Source organism: Macaca thibetana, chromosome 8 (genome assembly GCF_024542745.1).
Source record: "Macaca thibetana thibetana isolate TM-01 chromosome 8, ASM2454274v1, whole genome shotgun sequence".
Classification (NCBI taxonomy): domain Eukaryota; kingdom Metazoa; phylum Chordata; class Mammalia; order Primates; family Cercopithecidae; genus Macaca; species Macaca thibetana.
In genome coordinates, this window is record NC_065585.1 from 97,146,393 (window position 1) to 97,164,525 (window position 18,133).

An 18,133-nucleotide genomic window follows, 5' to 3' on the forward strand; every position below is an offset into this window, starting at 1 on the left:
AGGGTGTTGGCCAACAGCTCTGCAGCATTAAATGGCAGGAATGGGGCATCTAGTGTGTTGATTCAGCTTGCAGCCCACACTAAGTGGTTCGAAAGCTGGAAGGCAACAGCTTCGGGGGTCATGCAGTTCCCTTCTGTCGGCTGTGGCTCTGGGGATGCAGGTGAGCTGACTTGCCATATTTCTGGTTGTATTAATAGAAGAGGCAGCAGCTTCCACAGCAGTGTTGCTTAAAAGTCACTTAAAATCCATTAATAAATCTCTCTCTTTTTTTTTCTTTGGTCACCCAGGCTGGAGTGCAATGGTGCAATCTTGGTTCGCTGCAACCTCTGCCTCCTGGGTTCAAGTGATTCTCCTGCCTCAGCCTCCCGAGTAGCTGGGACTACAGGTGTGCAACAGTAAGCCCGGCTAATTTTTGTATTTTTAGTAGAGAGGGGTTTCACCGTGTTGGCCTGGCTGGTCTTGAACTCCTGACCTCAAGTGACCCACCCGCCTCAGCCTCCCAAAGTGCTGGGATAACAGGCATGAACCCCCTCACCTGGCCAATAAATCTCCTGTTTAAGTTGGATAGTAAAGATTCGTCACTGAGCCTGACACATTCAATATGTAGTCGAATATGACAATTCCACATCCAACATTTGATATGTGGAAGTGAAGTTATAGGGTAAAGGAAGGCCAGACACTCTTCCCTAGATAAATCAACAACTACAACGTAAAAGTCATAAACAAAATCATCAACAAATCCAACAATTTGGTGTCCATTTTTATCCAGAAATAATGTATCTCTCTGTGAGACAAGTGAAATAAGGAGTGAATCATTTCACTTACCTAGTCTAGAAATCCCTAGAGAGCAGACTTAATTAATTTGCTACACTGAGGTATTTTAATATATATTCATTGTTATGACTTATGCAACAAAACATTTTTTATAATGTGTGAAGAACTACAGAACTTCTCCATGGGAGTCACACATACAACAAAGGAGTGCACATGGATGATTCCAGCTTCCCTCCCATGTACTGTTAGTGTCATTTTACCAAAGACAACCATAACTAGAACACTCCTTAGCTAGCATACCGAACTTTTATAAAAACAGAAATTCGGAGGCTAAAAGAAAGCTTTTACTATTTGACAATTGGTAGTTAAAATACTTAGTTCCTATCTAGCCAAACAATATTTTAAGAAGTATTTGAGAATGCACATTCTTTCAATACCATTATCACTGATCATAGAAGCCATGGTATCTAGGCACCAGAGACTCATAAAAAGAATGGTGAATCATTCAGAGAGCCTTATTTTGAATAGGAACCGTTCATGCAGATGATATCCTGAAATGATTTAGATTATGTGATAATGCTGGCATGTAGTTAAGAAGCCTGGAGAGGAGATAAAGGAAGAGTGAGGCCCATCAGGGATCTGGAATGGCACAGGGAGTTACTGAGAATGACAGAAGTCCTCACACTATCTCGTCCAGAAATACTTCATGAAGGCAGTAAATGATAAAAATATTGTCTGTGGAGATAGGATACCAGGGATACTGAAAAATGAGCGAGAGGAAAGAAATAGCAAATTAGTAAACAACTAAAGTCTATGTATAGAACAGTTTAGAGAAAAGGACTTTGTCCTGGGGCTATAGAAGCTTTCCCAGTAGCAAGAGTTATATATCAAACATTCCACAACAGAGCATTCATACTTCTAAAGTCTCTATCTGGCCATGACTACCAATGCTAGTATCAACTCTATGGTTTAAAATGCATTTGGGCTGGGTATGGTGGCTCACGCCTGTAATCTCAGCACTTTGGGAGGCTGAGGGAAGAGAATCTCTTGAGTTCAGGAGTTTGAGACCAGCCTGGGCAATAGTGAGACCCCGTCTCTTTTTAAAATAAATAAATAAATAAATTGCACTTGTATTTCCTTCATCTTCTTGTACTTCTTGGTATCTAATACCATTCTTGAAAAAAGGGAGCCAGGTCTCCTTGGAAAAATGGCTGATTCCGAGATGAGCACAGAAAATATACAAGATGAGCCTAGAACATCTTATAGTGCCAGAGAGTAAAGAAGTACTCAAAACAAAACAAAACAGAACACTCAAAATTATGGGAGTGTATCAAAGGGATATAGACATCAACTGAAATAACTCCAAGGGAAAGAAAACTGGAACAATCTGAGCAAAAAAATAAAATAGTATTGGATTACAACTCAAAGTGTAAAATAAATATGCACAAGTCCATAGTGATATAAATAATTGAAAAAAAAAAAAAGTAGAGAAGAGACAAATCTCACATGCAGAGGAATTCCAAATAACGGCTCCACCATCACAGAAGGGGATCAGAGCTCTCTGTTTCTCAGATGTACATTGTGTATGATGGCTTCCTTCCAAAGACTTCAGGATGGAAAGGAGGAAAAAGTACAGTAACTTCACAGTGCAGGAACCTGACAAGTACTACCTCAGCCAGGGGATCAAGGAAAGCATCAACAGCAAGAACTCGTGTTGACAGTGTGTACACTGGATATGACATGATGAAAACTGTACTTTATCATGTGGTCTTCCTCCTAAGAACACATAACTCACAAAACTCCAATCTCATCATATGTAATAAATCAGACAAATTCCAGTTAAGGAGATTTCTTTCTTTTTTGAGAAAAAGTCTTGCTCTGTCACCCAGGCTGGATTGTAGTGGCACCATCTTGGCTCATGGCAACCTCTGCCTCCTGGGTTTAAGCAATTCTCCCACCTCAGCCTCCTGAGTAACTGGGACTACAGGTGTGCACCACCACGCCTGGCTAATTTTTGTATTTTTAGTAGAGAAGGGATTTCACCATGTTGGCCAGGCTGGTCTTGAACTCTGGGCCTCAAGTAATCCATCCCCCTTGGCCTCCCAAAGTGCTGAGATTGCAGGCGTAAGCCACTGCACCCAGCACAGTTAAGGAGATTCTACAAAACACCAAACACTCCTCAAAACTGTTAAAGTCATAAAGAAGCCTCAAAAGTTGTGACAGCCAAGAGGAGTCTGAGGAGACATGGCAACTGAGTATAATGTGGTGTCCTGAATGGGATCCTAGAGCAGAATTAGGTAACACTAGGTAAACACTAAGGAAATGTGAATAAAGTACTTTAGTTCATTAAAAAATCACATCTACGTGCTTTCCAAAAGTAGAATATATTTGTGTTGGACATACTATTTGAGTCTATGTCGACAAAGGTAAACGTCTGTCAATTCCAGCATCCCTCACCCTCCTGCGGAGGCCCCTGGTTGAGATTTGGTAATCAATACCCTCAGAAGGAACAGTACTCTCATGACAGGCATGATTATCTTACTGTTCTGTCACTAGTAAATGTTTCCAAATAGCTGCAATTTTAGACAATCTCTTTTCTTTTTTTTTTTTTTTTTTTTGAGACAGGGTCTTGCTCTGTTGTTTAGGCTGGAGTGCCGTGGTATGATCATGGCTCGCTGCAGCACTGAACTCCCAGGCTCAAGTGATCCTTACACCTCAGCCTCTCAAGTAGTATTTTTTTCTTAGAGATGTGGTCTCACTATGTTGCCCAGGCTGGTCTTGAACTCCTGGGCTCAAGTGGTCCTCCAGTCTTGGCCTCCCAAAGTGCTGGGATTACAGATATAAGCCACCTTGTCAACCAACTATCTCATTTCTTAGTACAGGCATACCTTAGAGAGCATGTTTGGTTCCAGACCACTGCAATAAAGCAAGTGTCACAATAAGGCAAGTCACACACATTTTTTGGTTTCCCAGTGCATATAAAAGTTATGTTTACACTATACTATAGTCTACTAAGTGTGCAATAACATGTCTCAAAGAGTACATACAATAAGAAAACACTTTACTGCTAAAAAATGCTCATGACCATCTGAGCCTTCAGTGATTTGTAATCTTTTTACTCATAAAGGGTCTTGCCTCAATGTTGATGGCTGCTGACTGGTCAGGGTGGTGGTTGTTTAAGTCTGAGGTGGTGGTGGCAATTTCTTAAAATAAGACAACAATGGGCCGGGTGCAGTGGCTCATCCCTGTAATCCCAGCACTTTGGGAGGCTGAGGCGGGAGGATAATGAGGTCAGGAGATCGAGACCATCCTGCTAACACAGTGAAACCCCATCTCTACTAAAAATACAAAAAAGTAGCCCGGCGTGGTGGTGGGTGCCTGTAGTCCCAGTTACCTGGGAGGCTGAGGCAGGAGAATGGCACGAACCCGGGAGGTGGAACTTGCAGTGAGCCGAAATGGCACCACTGCACTCCAGCCTGGGCGACAGAGCAAGACTCTGTCTCAAATAAAAACAAAACAAAACAAAAATAAAAAAACAAAAAACAACAAAAAGATAACAATGATGTTTGCTGAGATGACTAACTCTCTTTCATGAAAGATTTTTCTATAGCATGCGATACTGTTTGACAGCATTTTAACCACAGTAGAACTTCTTTCAAAATGGGAGTCAATCCTCTCCAACCCTGCCTCTGCTTTATCATCCATGTTTATGTAATATTCTAAATCCTTTATTGTAATTTTAACAGTGTTCACAGTATTTTCACCAGGAGTAGATTCCATCTTAATAAAATACTTTTTTTGCTCATCCATAAGAAGTAACTCCTCATCCCATTCAAATTTTATCATGAGATTGCAGCAATTCAGTCACATCTTCAGGCTCCACTTCTAATTCTAATTTTCTTGCTATTCTACCACATATTCAGTTCCTTCCTCCACTGAGGAAGTTCTGAAGTCCAGAACCCCTCAAAGTCATTCATGAAGGTTGGAATCAACTTGCAAACTCCTATTGAGATTTTGACCTTTTCCCATTAATCATAAACGTGGTTTTTTAAAATTTTAAATTCAGGGGGTATATATGCAGGTTTGTTACACGGGTATATTGCGTGATGCTGAAGTTTGGGCTTCTAATGATCCCATCACCCAAGCAATGAAAGTACTATCTGATAGGTAGTTTTTCAAGCCTTCCCTCTGCGGTTGCTTCCCCGCTTTTGGAATCCCCAGAGTTTATTGTTCTCTTTGTGTCTGCGTATACACAATGTTAACTCCAACTTATAAATGAGAATATGTGGTGTTTGGTTTTCTGTTTCTGCATTAATATTGTTTAGGATAATGGCGTTCAGGTGCATCCACACTGCTGCAAAGGACACAATTTTGTTCTTTTTTATGTTTGCAATGACTGTTTCTAATGGCATCTAGAATGGTGAATTCTTTCCGAAAGGTTTTCAATTTACTTTGTCCAGATCCATCAGAGAAATCCTTGTATATAGCAGTTATAGCCTTACGAAATACATTTCTTCAATTACTCCTTTATCCATGGGCTGCAGAATGAATATTGTGTTAGCAGGCATGAAAACAACATTCATCTCCCTGCACATCTCCATTAAAGCTCTTGAGTGACCAGGTACATTGTCAGTGAGCAGTAACATTTTGAAAGGAATCTTTTTTTTTTTTTTCCTTTCTGAACAGTAGGTCTCAACAGTGGGCTTAAAATATTCAGTAAACCATGTTGTGAAAAGGTGTGAGGGCATCTAGGTTTTGTTCTTCCATTTATAGAGCACAGGCTGAGTAGATTTAACATTATTATCATTACTGTTTTTCTTTAGAGACAGGGTCTCACTCTGTCGCTCAGGCTGGTGTGCAGTGGCACAATCACAGCTCACTGACTCGAACTTATGGGCTCAAGTGATCCCCTTGCCTTAGCTTTCTGAGTAGCTGAGGCTACAGATACACAACATGATACCTGGCCAGCTTTAAAATTTTTTTGTAGAGATGGGGTCTCACTATGTGACCCAGGCTGCTCTTGAATTCCTGGCCTCATGGCATTCTCCTACCTCAGCCTCCCAAAGTTCTGGGATTACAGGCACGAACCATCTATGCCCAGCCCGATTTAACATAATTCTTAAGGTCACTAGGATTTCTGGAATGGTAAATGGGTATTTGCTTCAACTTAAAGTCACCAGCTACATTAGTTTCTAAGAAAAGAGTCAGCCTATCCTTTGAAGTTTGATGCCAGGTATTGACTTCTCCTCTCTAGATATGCAAGTTCTAGATGCCATCTTTTTCCAGCAGAAGGCTGTTTTATCTGCATTGAAAATCTTTTGTTGAGTGTGGCTATCTTCATCAAGTATCTTAGGTAGGTCTTCTGGGTAACTTGTTGCTGCTTCTCTATCAGCACTTGCTGCTTCACTCTGCACTTTTATGTTATGGAGATGGCTTCTTTCCTTGAACCTCATGAACCAACTTCTGCTGGCTTCATACTTTTCTTCTAAAGCATCCTTACCTCTCTTAGCCTTCACAGAATTGAAGAGAGTTAGGATCTTGCTCTGGATTAGGCTTTGGCTTAAGGGAATGTTGTAGCTGGTTTGATCTTCTATTCAGACCACTAAACCTTTTTTCATATTAGCAATAGACCCATTTTGCTTTCTTATCATTTATGCATTCACTGGAGAAGCACTTAATTTCAAGAACTTTTGCTTTGCAGTCACAACTTGGCTAACTGCTTATTTTATTCTTTTTGAGACGGAGTCTCGATCTGTTGCCCAGTCTGGAGTGCAGTGGCGCGATCTCAGCTCACTGCAAACTCCACCTCCTGGGTTCACGCTATTCTCCTGCCTCAGCCTCCTGAGTAGCTGGGTCTACAAGCGCCCGCCACAACGCCTGGCTAATGTTTTGTATTTTTCAGTAGAGATGGGGTTTCACCGTGTTAGCCAAGATGGTCTCGATCTCCTGATCTCATGATCTGCCCGCCTCAGCCTCCCAAAGTGCTGGGATTACAGGCATAAGCCACCGTGCCTGGACAACTTGGCTGTTTAATGCAAAGGTCTAGCTTTTGATCTGTCTTGGCTTTTGACATGCCTTCCCCACTAAGCTTAATCACTTCCAGTTTTTTATTTCGAGGCCACCAAAGAGGGAGAGAGATGGAGGAACAGCCAGCTGGTAGAAGAGTCAGAACACACACATTTGCTGATTAAATTTGGCATTTAATATAGGTGTGGTTGGTGGTGTCCTGAAACAATTACAATAAGCAACATAAAAGATCACTGATCACAGATCATCATAACAGATAATAATAATGAAGGAATTTGAAATACTACGAGAATTACCAAAATGTGATAGAGACGTGAGGTGAACACATGCTGTTGGAAAAATGACACTGATAGAACTGCTTGATGCAGGGTTGCCACAAACCCTCAAGTAGTAAAAAAAATGCTCTATCTGCAAAGTGCAGTAAAGTGAAGCATAATAAAGTGAGCCATGCCTGTATAGCATTCACAAATTACTGCAAAGCTTTTCTGACTAAAGTTCTCTACATATAAGGAAATAGTTACCTCTGTGGGTGGGTTTCCTTATCCAAGGCTACACAAAAAGCCAACATGTATGTCTGCCCAATTTTCACCCACTGGGAAGCAGGTAAGCATGTCAGCTTTCTCCTTCCTCCCAGAGTTCAGAAGCACCTTCACCCAAATATCCTCTTCTTAGGGTAATCTGTTCTTTTTTAAGTTTTTTAGAGACAGGGTCTTGCTATGTTGCCCAAGCTGGAGTACACTGCCTATTCATAGGCACGATCATAGGGTACCACAGACTCAAACAATTGCTTCAAGTGATTCTCTGACCTCAGCCTCCTGATAGATGGGACTACAGGTGCCACTGTGCCTGGCAAGGGCAATCTGTTTTTTGATGCTTGGTTATAGTTCTTCCACAGTTTGTTTATTTTTTAAAATTTTGAGGGTACATAGAAGGTGTACATATTTATGGGGGTACAAGGGATATTTTGATACAGGCATACAACACTTAATAGTCACATCAGAGTAGATGGGATATCCATTACCTCAAGCATTTATCCTTTCATTGTGTTACAAATAAGCCAATTTAATCTTTTAGTTATTTTATTTATTTATTTATTTATTTATTTATTTATTTTTGAGACAGAGTCACTCTGTCACCTAGGCTGGAGTGCAGTGGCGCGATCTCGGCTTACTGCAACCTCCACCTCCCAGGTTCAAGCAATTCTTGGGCCTCAACTTCCCAAGTAGCTGGGATTATAGGCAGGTGCCACCATGTCCAGCTAATTTTTCTATTTTTTTTTTCTTTTTTTTTTTTTAGTAGAGACAGGGTTTCACCATGTTGGTGGCCTCCCAAAGTGCTGTGATTATAGTTGTGAGCCACTGCACTCAGCCTATTTAACTATATCTCTGTATCTCTGGACCCATTAACCATCTCCCTTTTCCCCAACCCATAGTTCTTTTTAACTGACAACACAGCAAATTTTAGGACTCTACTCTCAAGAAAAGTGTTACTTGATCATACAAATACTTTACTGGGGCCAGGTCATCAATCATTACAGCCAGATATATGAGATGCACTGGTGAAATCTGGATGGTGAAAAACTTTCTCCAGCTGTTCAATTCTCCATTCATTTCTGTGGAGGCAGTACACTACAAAGCAGAAAACAAATGTTCTGTAGAAGCTAAGTCAGCAAAGGTTGCCTGGCCCAGGCGTGAGAGGATGGTGCGGGTACAGGCTCTGAGCCAGGGGAATAGGTTGCACTGCTCAATGACAGCTCGCCTTCCCACTCAGCCATGGTGGGCAGGAGTACCACAGCCAGGCCTGGGCCAGGTGAGCAGGGTGTCCTCTGGCTCTTGGGCAGTGCAGTGCATGATGCTAGAAAAACACAATGGCTTTAATGAACACCCTTACTAATTTCAGGGTCTCTAAAGAGTGGAGGTTTTCCACTGGAGGAATTCAGTGAGTCAGAATATTGAGTTTCCTTTCTCATTTTTGTATTTGGAAAAGTTCTTTTTTCATTTTTTTTTAAATTTGTTTTTTGAGATGGATTCTTGCTCTGTTGCCCAGGCTATAGTGCAGTGGCATGATCTCGGCTCACCACAACCTCTGCCTCCCGGGTTCAAGCCATTTTCTGTCTCAGCCTCCTAAGTAGCTGGGATTTACAGGCACCCGCCATCATGCCCGGCCAATTTTTGTATTTTTAGTAGAGACAGGGTTTCACCATCTTGGCTAGGCTGGTCTTGAACTCCTGACCTCGTGATCTACCCACCTTGGCCTCCCAAAGTGCTGAGATTATAGGCTTGAGCCACCATGCCCGGCTCATTGTTTTTAAAGTTGCATTCAGGATCTAACTAGACAGGACTCACGGTTATTATTATTATTTTTTTTTTGAGACAGGGTCTTACTCTGTCACCCAGGCTGGGGTGCAGTGGCATGATCTTGGCTAACTGCAGCCTCAATCTCCTGGGCTCAATCCATCCAACCACCTCAGCATCCAGAGTAGCTGGGACTACAGGCATGCACCACCATGCTCAGCTAATTTTTTATATTTTTGGTAGAGATCAGGTTGTGCCATGTTGCCCAGGCTGGTTCTGAACTCCTGGGCTCAAGCAATCTGCCCACCTGAGCCTCCCAAAGTGCTGGGATTACAGGCAAGAGCCACCACACTCAGCCTCAAGGTTATTTTTAACTTATTACGTTCATCATGCTGTTTTCAAGCGATAATACTGCCCTGTACTTTGAATATACCTAATAAACATTAACTGAGGGTGATGAGGAATGCAGTCAGTAAACAGTATCTCCCACCCCCACTTCCTGAGTGTCTGCCCAGGTTGCCCATGTTGGTCTTGAACTCCTCACCTCAAGCAATCCTCTTGTCCTGGCCTCCCAAAGCTACCATGCTGGTTTTTTTTTTTTTTTTTTTTTCAATCATTACCATATCTAGTCTTCAAAAAGAAAAAACCTAAATCTTTCCATATCCTTTGTACGCATCAGGTGGCATGGCCTGGAGGCCCCACAGCATCAGGCGAGAACATTCTCCTTGGTTCATGGCCCTGTTGCTTCTGTTGCCATCCCCCTCCTATGCAGAAGACTGTAGTCCTTTCCTGGTTACCCACACAGTCAACAAATGTAGGAGGTGACAAGGAAACACTTCCATTGACTTCTTTCCTTCATCAGAGTCTCAGATGACTGGCTTTTTGTTTATAAAATAATATGCAAATAATATTAATTTGCCTAACTCCTGATCACAGACACTTATCATGACAGCCAGGTTTCTTACAAGTTAAGTTGACAGATAAATGCTCATGCCTCAAATGAAAGTATTACTTGTATTTTTCAATTCTGTACTAGTGGTGGTTTCCATTAGAGTGAATGAGAATAATTGTTTTTATGCTGTTACCAGTGTTTCCAAATGGTCACTGTTCTACTAAGCATAGAATGTGAAATAAGTTGGATGCTACATTTATAGAGGCAAATTGCCTCATGCCCTTGTTGGCTTGAAGGCGCAGAGGCAGACAGACCTGATTTCAAGTTGCAGCTCAGCCTGGGAGCTTCTGCTGCAGGCCCCTTGGCTGTTTCTTCTGAGCAGTGGGGAACTCACCCACCCTTGGAGATACCATCCTCTCCAGAACTGCTGTGCAGCATGCCCCTGAAAGGCCAGCTACTGGAGATTTTTTATGCTTTATTCATTAATTCCTCAAAAAAAACCAAGACTAAACAAAAGACAAAAACCAGGCACTTGGGATCTCGCAGTTTCTCAACCAAGCTGCCTTCTTTTCCCCTGAGTATGTCACTGAAATGCTGTGCACTGGGAATGAGGACCATTAGAGTTTGCCGACATTCTTTGGCTAAGAACAAAAAAAGGTTTTATGATTTCAATTTAAAATAAATATTATAGAACAGACTAGAAGATAATATGCAAAATAATTATACAGGAAGCAGAATTAGAATAATATTTCTATTTTTGCAAATTTTGAAACCTATAATGGCACTATATTGAGTTTATCATTTAAAATTACATGAAAAATACTAATGAACCAGGCTGTCACATTATTTTATGCACAAGATGGGCTGTGAGTGCAGTGAAAGGGTGTGAGGTTGAGCAATGTTGCTTGTATTTTGAATTTTGCCAAGCCTAGCCCAGGCCTGGGTACCATGTGTTAACTCTCAAATTTCAGAGTAGGCGAAACTGCAGTTTGTTAGAAGAATATGAAATGGTAGTTCAACTCAGTATTTCACTCTCAGTAGGGTGAACCACAGTACAGCACATGTCATGATTAAATTAAAACGTAAGTATTTTTTATAGTACATAATGAAAAAGGTTGTGAAGAACATGTTTCCTAGCCACCCCTCCCCCCGCCATTTCTCTAAAAATAGTCCATTCCAGAGGGTTTAACTGAAAATATGTTCCATTTGGGTGCTGGGGAGGGGGATGCGTGTGCAGAATTCTCTTTTACATCTGTGACTCCTGCAAAAATATCTGGCAGTACATTCAGTTCTATGTCTTCAAGCCTCGCAGGGCCAATTTTAAAATATTATTATAAATGCTCATAGTTATCATCACCTAACTGATCTAAAGCAGTAAAACTGTTAGCCTTTTGGTTTTCTCAGACCATCCCGAGGTAAGGGTTGAATTCTGAATATTGGTCTCATTAGAAAGATTTAGTTTGTTAGACAGTAAATTTCATTATAAATGAAGGAGCTGTCTCACTGGCCTTCCAGAAAATAAACTACCATTATAATTTGTATGTTGATTCTCTGAATTTCTGGTGAATAGTGAACTCTTTGAAGAGTCAAATAAGAATTCTTTATCAACTCTTCCTTCCTCTTTTATATGTCCCAAATAAATAAAATCTAAATCTGTTTTAGAGACACACATTTCCTCTTTCACCATTTTCTCTGATAAATTTATTGTGATGATTCATAAATCCAGTACTTTTCTGTGTTGCTTTTTAGTTTGAATATATTCAGTAATATTTGTGTGGTTTTAGAATTCATTTATTAATGCATGCAATATGCAACCACCAGAAGGGAAGATCCAGTTGACTGTCAATAAAGCCTCAGTTCTTACTTTGAAGAACTGTAAATTGACCCTAAGACAGATTTTTCTAAAAACCTATTGTTATAACCGAGGGCACAGAGAATGCAAAGTCTTAAACTAAAGACTGCAATCTTTCTTTTCCCCATTGTTACAAAGCCTTGGGGTAGTCACAAGTTTGGGTCTAGGGTGCCCATCTGCCCACTTCAGAGTCAGAGGATCATTGGGTTGCCTGAGGCAGGGCAGAGACTTGGAAAGAGAAAGGGCTTATTTTCTGCCTCTACCATCCAGTGCCTACATGAACTTTGGGAGTGGTCAGAGATGAGGGCCTCAGCCTCTTCATCGCTGTCTCCCTCTGTCCTTCCCTCCGAGGCCCTCATCCTGGCCTCTGCCTGCCTCTTCCCTCAGGGTGCTGGGGGCTGTTGTTGAGTTCTTGCTCTCACAGTCTGTAGGCTGCCCTTTAAGAAGGCCTGGGATTCAGTGTGACAGGGTTACTGTGACTTCTGCCCAGGTTGTAGCTTTTACTTTCTTGAGTCAACAGGGCATAATAAATGGATGTCATCTATATCCCACATGAACAAGAACCAGGCACGTCAGATCAGCCATATAGGTGCATGGTAAGACCACAGGGGGCTACAGGTCATGTGGTATTTTCTGAGTAAGGAGTTAGAACATTTGACCTATGCACACCTGTAAAGGCTGGGATGACAGCCAAGGCCAATGTGTGGGTAACTGAGACCAGCTACAGGTCCTCTTAAGTCCTACTGCCCTGGAAAGGCCAACTATGCTTCTCAGAAGGCAGCTTCAGATCGCCCAGGATGGATGAAGGGAACTGCATCTATTACGTGGACAGTAAACAGTAGTATTTATAGCAATGGAAAGTTCTAGGTCAAAGCACTTCACACATTTCTTTAACACTCTAAAACAACGTGTATAAAGTATATTATTCTGTCCACTCAATACTGGGAAAACTAAAGCTCAAAACAATTAAGTAAGTTGCCCCAGGTCACAAACCTGTGGACACCAGAGCTGGCACTGGAATTTACAGCTTTTGATGACAAATCCTGGATGCTCTTCCACTCCTCTCTACTGCTCTTTTCAGCGTTTACATTAAATATTGCTTTCATCATATTTTACATGTTTTTCCTCCTCAGGCTCTTCTGTTTTCCCCATTATTCATTCTTTCACTTGTGAACAATAAATTCTGGTATAAGGGTTTTAATTTTTACTTTATCTTAGTTCAAAAATTCAATTTGCTACCTGTATTATTTTGTAATTTAACATATTTGAGACAAAGTGTGGTGAGAAAACTTGACATTTCAAAATGTCACATCATTTCACCTCATGTGACAGAAGCTGTTTTATCTAAAAATTAACATATGAATACATTCAGCACTGTAATTTTACATTTTTTCTGCATGTAGTTCAAAATATTTAAGCACATATTTGTACCTTTAGGTATTATTTTGATGTGCAGTATGGGAACTTGGAACTATAGTAAAACAGTGGCTGAAAATTCCCTTTTATCCCTTTAAGAAAGGTCAAGGGAAATACCAGACATAAAGAAATTTACCTATTTATATATATCAGAGGTTGGCAAATTATGGCCTGTGGGGCAAATTTTGCCTGTCCCTGATTTTTGTACATAAAGTTTCTTTTTTTGAGACACAGTCTCATTCTGTCACCCAGGCTGGAGTGCAGTAGCATGATCTCGGCTCACTGCAACCTTAGCCTCTCCTGGGTTCAATGGTTCTCTTGCTTCAGCCTCCTGAATAGCTGGGATTATAGGTTCGTGCCACCACACCCAGCTAATTTTTGTGTCTTTAGTAGAGAAGGGGCTTCCCTATGTTGGCCAGGCTGGTCTTGAACTCCTGACCTCAAGTGATCCACCTGCCTCGGCCTCCCAAAGCGTTGGGATTACAGGCGTGAGCCAACACACCTGGCCCTTTGTACATAAAGTTTTACTGGCAAACAGCCACAACCATCTATCTAGACATTACTGTCTGCAGCTACTTTCAGTGTTTCAGACTGATGCTTTCAGACTGTGGGAAGGCCCGCCAAGCCTAAAATAACATGCTTGCCAATACCTGCTATGTATAAATAAAATAAAACCCTCCAAATCTAGACCTACTGGGTGTCCATCATCTATCTCATCTTTGTTATCTCACTTAATCTACTAAACAATCTCCTGTGAGGTGGATGACAATTGAGTCCTTACTACTATCCTAACACGTATGATTACTAAATCCCTAATACTGTCTACCCTATTCTGGGGGAAAAGAAAGCATCAGGAAGACTCAAACAAAACTTTTCCTTAAGTGATCTAGCTAAACTGTGAGAGATGCCTGCATCTCTTCAAACAGCCGCTGTGACACTTAAAGGAAGAATCTCAGTCCTTATGTTTTTACAACTTAATCATTTAGCACTTTTCAAAGGAAGGTCCTAAACTCATTTTTGCAAATAAATTAAGTTTAAATGGAGGATACATTTTCAATGAGACTGATCCAGAAAGTAGCTGAGCCCTACAGATTTTCAGCTACTTGAGAATATTGGCTAAGTTGGTTTATACTTTAATCCCAAAACAAGCCACAACAAAAAACCAACAAACATTCTCCATTCAATGTTTTTTATCTCCCATTTCCATTTTGTTAGACAGAAGTGAGTATATGTGTATTCACGATACACACAGGTTGAATATCCCTTACCTAAATTGCTTGGGACAGGATTTTTTTTTTCAGATTTGAAAATATTTGTACAGACATAATAAGATATTTTGGGGATGGGACCCAAGTCTAAACATGACATTCATTTATGTTTCATATACACCTTATAAAGAGCGCCTGAAGGTAATTTTATGCAAATTATTTATATTTTAAATAATTTTATATATGAAACAAAGTTTGTGTACACTGACTCATCAAAAAGCAAAGGTGTCACTATTTCAGCCACTCATGCTGGTGCTCAACCAGTTTTGGATTTTGGATTTTTGGAATAGGGATGCTCAACTCATATTAATGTATCCTAAACTACTGATTCTTAACATTGTTAATTTTTGCCTTTAGTCAGAGTTCTACCCATGAAAAACATGAACAATTCTGTTTAACTCTGCCAGAAATGGTTGGTTAAATTATTCTCTATCCCCATAAGATGATTCCTTGCTGTGACTGGAGGAAAAACAACCTTCTCTACCCAATTTTTAAAACACTATGGGGAAAACATCCTGAGTAGCCAAAATATAGCTTTCTTTAAAAGCATTATCTAAGGAAGCATGTTCTGTGGAGGGACGGCTAGTTTAATAGGGAAAACCATCTATATTTTTGAATCTCTCGTTTGTTTTTAAGGATGGATCTGAATAGCACCTAGAGAGTTCCTGTATCTTAACGAAGCCATTCTAAATCACATCCCATGACAGAATGAATGAGTTCATGTAAACACAGTCAGTGGTATCATGAGTAACAAAATCTGTTTTCATCAGAAGCCCTTCATCCTGCGTAAGAGACCTGTGCACTACTAGGCAGCCCAGGCTAATGTTAACCAGCTCCAGCTGGTCCACTGCTATAAAAAGAACTAATGAAAACACAAACGCTAACTTCTCCATTCCACTCCGGCCAGTACGTCAAGGCTGCACAAAGACAGCCCTTTCCAAATGCTCTCAGTGAATGAACTGGCGGGTCTGGTTCTCTAAAGTTGTTTACTGAACAGAGTGTGCAGGGGACTCGCTGAACACCGACGGGGGTGCTGGGGGCCAGGGAGTGGGGAGGAATCACATGATCTGTCAGTGCACAAAGCCAATTTTTCCCGTTTGGATTTAGTTCTATAACACATAGAAGGAAGAGAAAGTTTTCAAAAGCAGAGACAGAGTATCTTCAGCAATTTCTTAAACACATACACACACTTAGGGTACTTTGGTTTTCTTATGAAAATACGTATCTCAGATAAATTAATGCCTTATCAAATATTCAAAATTCTTAAGGGAAATCATTTCTTTTTTTGTGACATCAGAAATTCCTACTAACGGTAAATCATTTCTTATTCAGTGACTTACTTTACAAGAGGAGGCAATCTTATGGTAAAGAGATGATCCTTATTTTAATTCTTTACATGGCTAAAAAACTCAAAGCTGTTAGTGCGCTGGAAGGTCTCATGGCAATTTCTCTCATCTTCATCTCACAGATGGACAGACTAGGGCTTAGCGGATACTATGCCTGCTGTGGGCCACACTGCTTAGTGGCAAAAAGAACATGGGTGTCCTGGCACTCACGAGTGTTTTTCTACTCCATCTCATTCTAGATGTGGCTAAGTGAACATGGCCAAGAATAAACCAAAGAGGGTGCCTGGATAATTTCATAATATTATGGGCTTGACCTAACCTAGCCTTTTAATGTATGAGGTTACTTGCAATGTCAACTGAAAATTGAAGGAGTTGACCTGACATTTTTTCATTTTCTTGAAGAGGCTGAAACTGTGATTCAATTAGTTATCCTGGTAGATGAAATGGTTTTCGCCTATCCATGCAGGGCCGATGCTGTGCCTGGGACATTAATCTGCAGTACAGATGCTAACTCTCGAGTCACCCCCATCCTCCTGGGACACCAGCCTCTACTTCCCATGACATCCTGTCATTACCTCCCACCTTCTGTGCACCCCCTAGCTGGCTGTGAGGCTGCAGCAGTGAGGCAGAGCACCAAAGGAGACCTGCGTCAGATCAGCAATGCCTGAGTATAGGCCTGACTCAGGCCCACTCTTACCTCTAACCAGCCCTTGGAGGGCTATGCCTCCTGTGGCCAGGAGGCCAGCAGCTTAGGGAATGTCACAGGCTGTACAGCTGCTCCAAGCGGTGGGTCTCTGATTTCAGGTCTAATCCTTCTCCTGCCCTCTCCCCGTACCTATTATTTTTTAACTTACTGAGGTTGAAAACTTCAGAGCCATCTTTAGACCTTTCTTTTCCTTATTCCTCAAATCCTAACCATTGCTGAGTCCAAATTTTTCCATCATTCAAGAAGCCCTTCTCTTGCATACATTCCTCTGCTGGGCCTCCCTGCAGGGCTGACAGGGCTGAGCACCTCACCCTGGACATTTAAGCTCTCAACTCTGCTTCCTGCCTGCCACTAAGACACTACTTGGATCATATCAAACGCCTCAGCAGTTTGCCCATCAGATAACTCTCAAGCCCTCTGCAACATGATCTCAATCTACCTTTCCAGTCTTATCTTGCAATGACTTCCCTCCATCTCACTCTGTCGCCCAGACTGGAGTGCAATGACATGATCTCCGCTCACTGCAACCTCCATCTCCCGGGTTCTAGGGATTCTCCCGCCTCAGCCTCCTCAGTAGCTGGGACTACAGGCACCCACTATCATGCCTGGCTAATTTTTGTAGAGACAGGGTTTCACCATGTTGGCCAGACTTGTATTGAACTCCTGACCTCAGGTGATCTGCCTGCCTTGGCCTCCCATACTTGAACTTTTAAAATTTGAAAATCTGACTACGGTCTAGGCACTCAACTTAGAACTAAGCACACCTTTTATTTCTCTAATAAGCATTTATGGGGGCCCTATATTCACACAGCTCTGTGGCAAACGGCACTGAGAGGCCTGGGCCAAATGGATATGTGCACACATAGGCAAGAAAGGGCACAGCCCCTTCCCTCAAAGACGCTCAGGTCATCAAGAGAGAGGCGTGCACAATAAGACAGAAGCAAGAACAGAGATGAGAGGATGAAGAGATCACATAACCCAAATGTACAATCTACAGATGAGGCAGCCAAGGCAGGGTGAGACGACATGACGTGCCCAGATGATTCATTTGGGCTTCACTTTCAAGATGATTCATGTAAGGAATTATTAAAAAACCGAATGATCCAGACATTTGGAATTAGATAGTGGTGATGGTCACAATAACGTTGTGAACACACTAAAACCCATATGAATTGGCCGGGTGTGGTGGCTCACGCTCCTGTAATCCCAGCACTTTGGGAGGCCAAGGTGGGTGGATAACAAAGTCAGGAGATCGAGACCATCCTGGTCAACATGGTGAAACCCCGTCTCTACTAAAATACAAAAAATTAGCTGGGAGTGGTGGTGTGCGCCTGTAGTCCCAGCTACTCGGGAGGCTGAGGCAGGGGACTCGCTTGAACCCAGGAGGGGGAGATTGCAGTGAGCCGAGATTGTGCCACTGCACTCTAGTCTGAGAGACTCCATCTCAAAAAAAACAAAAACAAAACCCCAAAGAATTGTATACCCTTTAAAATGGTTTAAACGGGCCGGGCACACTGGCTAATGCCTGTAATCACAGCACTTTGGGAGGCCGAGGTGG

General features: G+C 41.7%; 1 protein-coding gene across 11 annotated transcripts in view; it reads right to left on the reverse strand.

Annotated features, from left to right (window-relative positions):
- SPIDR (scaffold protein involved in DNA repair) overlaps positions 1 to 18,133 on the reverse strand; it is a 480,217-nt gene that overhangs the window by 100,369 nt on the left and 361,715 nt on the right. The window lies entirely within an intron of this gene.